At 37.7% G+C, this 6,211-nt stretch overlaps 2 non-coding genes across 2 annotated transcripts; both read left to right on the forward strand.

Moving 5' to 3' along the window:
- The first annotated feature begins 5,205 nt into the window (after nt 1-5,205).
- Nucleotides 5,206-5,278, forward strand: trnaa-agc (transfer RNA alanine (anticodon AGC)). The gene has a single exon. It is a non-coding gene; the product is annotated as a tRNA-Ala (tRNA).
- Nucleotides 5,279-5,669: 391 nt separating this feature from the next.
- LOC146314716 (5S ribosomal RNA) lies at nt 5,670-5,788 on the forward strand. The gene has a single exon (XR_014771976.1). It is a non-coding gene; the product is annotated as a 5S ribosomal RNA (ribosomal RNA).
- Nucleotides 5,789-6,211: the final 423 nt, after the last annotated feature.

Here is a 6,211-nt window from a genome sequence, read left to right on the forward strand (position 1 = left end):
ACACGCCTCTCTCCCGCCCCTTCTGTCAAAATACACGCCTCTGACTGGTCAGGGTCACTGTCATTCCATGAAGCACCTGAATGTGATTGGCTGTCATGGCACACATCGAGAGGTAAATGGGGTCGTGTATAGAAGGGATCCCCAGACCCACGGAAGATCTCGCGAGAGTGATCATTTTAACAAACCAGTGACCTTTCCCTCACCCTAACCAAATGTTTTCTCCTCCCAAACCTGCACATATTTCAACCACACATCGTCAGATATAATTATTTAATATAAACCACACAATTAATAAACAACTCTCACAAATCTCGCGATAGTTTAGCAAGCCAAGGGTTCCCTCCTAGAAACGACCGGTAAAAGGGCGTATCTTAGATTGACAGAAAGGGCAAATGTTACTGCGTAAGTTACTCGGACATTTAGGCTCAAAAGCTCCCATTACTCAAATGAATGAAACGTATCTAATGATCCAATATGGCGGCCGGTTTCTTGCGGATCTGTTCAGCCGGGGTGTGTTTCAGCTTTCATGGCAAGCTGGCATTTCATGCGGTGACTATCCCAGCTGTGAGTCAGGCAAAGTGATGTCATATATAAGTACTTCTGTGCTTGTTACGGGCGTTTCCCACATCCTCTGCTCTGTGAACTGCCTGAACATTTATCCTCTAAAGTCTTTTAATAACTGTACACACAGTGAGAGACTATCTGCATGTACACATCAATAATGTTAGGTTGTTTAAACTTGGCTGTGTGTGTGTGTGTGTGTGTGTGTGTGTGTGTGTGTGTGTGTGTGTGTGTGTGTGTGTGTGTGTGACTCTTTCCTTCTTCCGCCTGTCAGAGTAGTTTGACTCTCAGACACTCCTTAGGAATGTTGAGTATGCCCTGCTTTCTACTGCCGAGTACGGACTTGCCACAAAGTAAAGAGGAAAGAAAGAAATAAAGGAAGAAAGATAGAAAGACAGAAAGAAAGAAAAAGATTAAAGTACAATGTTGACCTTGTGGTGGCACTAGATGGAAAGTCAGGAGATAAAACCTTTTTACTAAACTGCAAACTAATCCATCCAATAGTGGTAGAAGTACTCAGACCTTTTACTTCAATAAAAAAAAGTATTACCACAATGTATAAATACTCTGTTACAAGTAAAAGTCATGCATTAAACATTGTACTTAAAGCTACAACAAGGGCCTTTCATGATTTGTTGATTTTGGAGGCCCCTGTGGACAAAAGTGGGTACATTTCCCCTGAAATAACCACAAAATATAACATCAAAAATAATATTATCTAAATAAAAATCTCATCCTGCTTGTTTTTGGGCTAACACGCTACTTACTGTAACTGTGCCTGGAAAAACAAAGGCTTGTTTCATCTGATTTCGAGGAGAGCCGACCCAGGTGGCGGGCATTAAGAATAATCATAATGATGATTCAATTTTGTCCAAACTCTGCAACTTTTCCATAAATTTGACAAATCATCATAACTTCCTGCGAGTTCCACCAATTACAGCTGTCCTCCCAACAAACATCATACATGTGCATTATCATGAACTTACTCAGTCCTTTCTTTTATTATTCACTATTTTTTGCATTTATATATATATATGTATATATTTTATTTTGTCATGGGTACTGAAAATATATACATATATATGAAATATAAATAAATATAAATATATATATATATATATATATATATATATATATATATATACACATATATGTATATACTCATACACTCACTGATACATAAACCTTCAACAAGCTAGCAAATGTCATATCAGAAATAATAAAAGGTGACTAAATACACACATTTATATTCTCTCCAAACCTCTGCACCCCTTCCCCCATTCACCCCCACGTCCAGACTACATTCAGAACATACCACATAAAATACAGATTGTTTTTCATGCCGTATGAACATATAGGTCTTCTGGGAAATCAGAAAGAAGTTATTGATCCTGTGAGGATCATGAATGTCTGTATTTAATGACAATCCGTCCTATGGTTGATGACACATTTCCGCCAAAGTGGAAAGTTTCTGACAGCATGACCAAGAAGAGAAAAAAGATGCAGCCATTTAAACACAAAGCAGCCCACACAAAGTCTAAAACAGATGGCTCAGAGGTTAAAAAGGTGATGCGGAGCAGAAGTTTTCTTGGAGCTCACAGATTTGCTTTGGGCAGTACTTGAAGGTGTCATTAGTTAAATGAAGAACAGCCTAATTTTCTAATTCAGACTATATTTTTTTTGAATGTGTATCCCTGCTCTGTCTCTGCAACAGTTAAACACTCTTTGTTAAGCCAATAAATCATGTCTTAACACAGAAATCCTCCCAGATCAGAGTGCATTCCTGTATTTTGCTGCATGGGGCCCCGAGGGTTCGTCTCACACTCTCACACAAACAGCCAGCAGCTACAACCCAAACCTCCACGCTGCTCTGACTGATAGTTATGCACATTTAAGGAGGAAGTCTGTCTGACAAGTAAACCAGATGACCTTGTGTTTTGTTTTGTTTTTTTTAAGTTTTCATTCTGGCATTTTTGCCTTTAATAATGAACAATGGAGGGTTGAGAGGTGTCAGTTAATGAGGGGAGACAGAGAGGGGGAGTAACATGTAACTGGGAACTGGGCAACAGTACAGTATCTGGTATGCATGTTGAGGCCACCAGGATGTCCTGACAGTATGTTCAGCTTGAAGAATTTGCTGCTTTCCCCAGCAGTTAAAACACAGTTTGTTCCATGCTAGACCTAAAACAAGTTGTTGATTTATCTATGATTAGATGTTTGAGTCATTACTTAAAGAATTTTCCAAGTTCCACTTCTCAATTTTGAGTATTTTCATTTATATTTTTTGTCTTTGAGATAGAAACCTGTTTCATCTGTTTCATCTGATGTTTTTAATCCTGATTTTCTTTGCAAATTAGCTTCAGAAACACACCCTCTCTACATTTCATCCACTGCATTGCTTATCTGTGTGCAAAAATGTTTTAAAGGTCCAGTGTGTAAGATTTACAGAGGATTTATTGGCAGAAATGGAATTTGTCAGGGATAATGTACAGTAAGCAGATCATTATTGAGAAATAAACCCTGACAGGGTGATGCAGGACCCAAAGGTGAAGCAGAGCAGAGGGGACATTATCCCACTTATTATACAGTTACTTACCAAAATAAATCAGTAATTTGAAACAAAATATTCATTTAAAAAAATTATTTTCTGGATTTAAAAATGATTTTATTGCCCTTTTACAGTCTATAATCAGAACAGTTTCCATAGCAACAGCCTCTTCTTCATAGTAATGGTAACTGACCAATCAGAATCAAGTATTTAACAGAGCCATGTAATAAAATATTCAGAAGTATGTTTTCATTCAGATTTTTTTGTTTGACTGAGCTGTTTTTGGGTGCAGGTCCTTTTCCATGGAGTCCGCCATGTTGTGCCATCTCGTTTTTACAGTAGCCCACAATGGACAAACCAAACACTGGCTCTAGATACAGCCTTTTGCATTTTCCACAAGTTTCATAGCTGCCGTAGTTTCCACTACAGGTTTGGAAGGGGAGGGTGAGGCTGAGTGTTTACAGTCTCCAAGCTCACCACTAGATGTCACTCAGTCCAGCACACTGGTCATTTCACTACAGCAGCTTTAACTATGAAAATAAACTATTTGATCTAACTTTAAAAAGTTAGTGTACAGGCTGCCTTAAGATTTTATAATGATTAAAAAAAATAATAAACTTTTCTAGTCAGTTATAGCTAAACTGTCAATAACTGAAAAATATTTGGGGACTATAGAGGCAGGTGACCAGGATAGTGTGTGGGTAAAATCAGGAGCAGACTAGAATAAGTTTGTGTCAGTTAAAGGGATAGCTCAACCAAAAATTAAAATTCAGGCATTATCTTCTCATCCTCATGCCAATTAAAGGTCGGGTTTAGTTTTTTAGTCCTCAAAACACTGCTGCAGTTTCACAGGAAAACAGTGTTACAGAATCTCCCAAACTATTTCAGTGAAAAAAAAAAAAAAAAGCCTCTATACTGCTCGTCTGGTGTAATCCAAGTCTCCTAAAGCCCAACATGCCAAGTTGACTTGAAAGACATAATTTATACCATGTTTTAGTCTGAATCTTCACCATAGAGCCGTAGCTTGGAGGCTTTTTTTTCTCCATTTGAAAACTTCACTTAAAATTGTTTGGGAGATTCTGCAATGCTGTTTTCTTGTGAAACTCCAGCAGTTTATTGTGGACTAAAAAAAAAACTAAACCAAACTTTCAGTCAGCATGAGGGTGAGTAGATAATGATCAAATTCTCATTTTTGGGTGAACTATCCCTTTAACTGTGAATAGCTACTTAACAAAGGACAATTAAATATGCATAATTACTGCAAGAGAAGGAATAAACGGACAAACAAAAAATCTAACAATTATTATAAAACACTATATTTGGCCAAACAATTTCACTATGTGGTATTGAGGTAATCCAAAAGTAACTAAAAATAATCAGTTTACTTTATTTTAACATTGCAATACTTGGATTAGGTTACTGATTACATGTTTTAAGAGGTGATTAGTAATTGTATTAGAATATATTTTTAAAGTAACCCTCCCAACCCTGGTAAATCATTTATAATAACAGTCAAATACTATCCACAGTTAACAAACTTTCTCTCTCTCAGTGAACATTTCTGATATCCAGATAAGACCTACAGAGCAGACAACAAAAGACTTGATAAGGTCTGTTACCTGCTGTTTCCCAAAAACAGCCAGTCAGAGATACATGTGGAAGACTTTCCTTGCGCATGGTGTTATATTGTTCTTTATTTCTGAATATTATTATTTCTCATAAACTTCAGTAAGAAGTGGCAGCAATTTTTAAATTTTCTTTATTTACAACCGAGTAAACTAATAATAGTAAAAAACAGCTTTGTACCTGCCAGAGGGGACCATTCAGTAAGACTGCAAATTAAAAAAAAAAAAAAAAAAGTTGTAAGAAAAAGTGTACTTCCTTTAAAATATTTCTAGCTTTTTGTGCCATTTTGTTTGAGTTAAGCAGCAAATTGATGAAAGTGGAGTTGGGAGCCCAATTATTTTTATTTATGGATGTGGAATTTACCAAGATAATTCAGATTACTATCCAACCCACACAGCCACTCACAAAGTGGCTATGGATAGAGTCGCTGGATCCGCCGTGATGTGACGTCACGTGTGCTTGTTTAAGAAGGGGGATTAGCTCAAATGGTAGAGCGCTCGCTTAGCATGCGAGAGGTAGCGGGATCGATGCCCGCATCCTCCAAGTTATTTGTTCCTCAACCTGTGACTAAGTGAGAACAAAACAACCACCTTTAAAATTGTGATATGTCTGGACTCTGGACAAACGTTTTACAGTAGTTTTGGATATTGTATCCCTTGGAAGAGAAAAAGCTTACAGCACCTGGTATTCCCAGGAGGTCTGTGTAGCTAACATTAGCATTTGGTCAGTGTAGCTAATGCTCGCTGTTGGTCTTACCTGTAAATGTTTCCTTAAATTTAATGTTGCGATAAAATGGGGAAATCCCCACCTAGTGGAAGTTGAACTGCTGCCTGTCAGATGAGCTGGTTTCAGTGATGAGATTATGAAATGTGGAAGTATGTCATGACAATGATTATGGACATTTATAAATACTGTCTTTGTCCCTGTTGCCCTCGCTTACGGCCATACCACCCTGAACACGCCCGATCTCGTCCGATCTCGGAAGCTAAGCAGGGTCGGGCCTGGTTAGTACTTGGATGGGAGACCGCCTGGGAATACCAGGTGCTGTAAGCTTTTTCCCTTCTCTGCACACACAGCAGAGGGCGCTGTTGCTGCTGCTTCAGTGGAGGCACAGCTCTGGAGAACAGAGCAACTAGTTGGACAAACTGTTTGACCTTTGACAGCTTTGACCTCCTGTGTCCATATACGTCCACTGTGTCCACTACTTTTGAGAAAGAGATATTGTGTTTTTCAAGACCCCACTACATTGATCTAACAGCTTTAGTTAAGTTACTTATGTAAGTTAAGTTACAAATAAAGATTTTTGTTACAAAACATATTGAGTGTTTATGAAACATGATGTATTATTATAATACAACATACAAGAACATCTGAAACAAGTTGCCATTTAGTCAAAAATTAATTGGCAAGTTTTTTGTTTTTTTTTTTCATTTTTACCTAAAGCATTTACAAAAACAGTTTTGCTGCTTTTAATTT

The sequence above is a fragment of the Lutjanus erythropterus genome, chromosome 15, assembly GCF_056507025.1.
Source record: "Lutjanus erythropterus isolate fLutEry1 chromosome 15, fLutEry1.hap2, whole genome shotgun sequence".
In the NCBI taxonomy this organism is placed as follows: Eukaryota; Metazoa; Chordata; class Actinopteri; order Lutjaniformes; family Lutjanidae; genus Lutjanus; species Lutjanus erythropterus.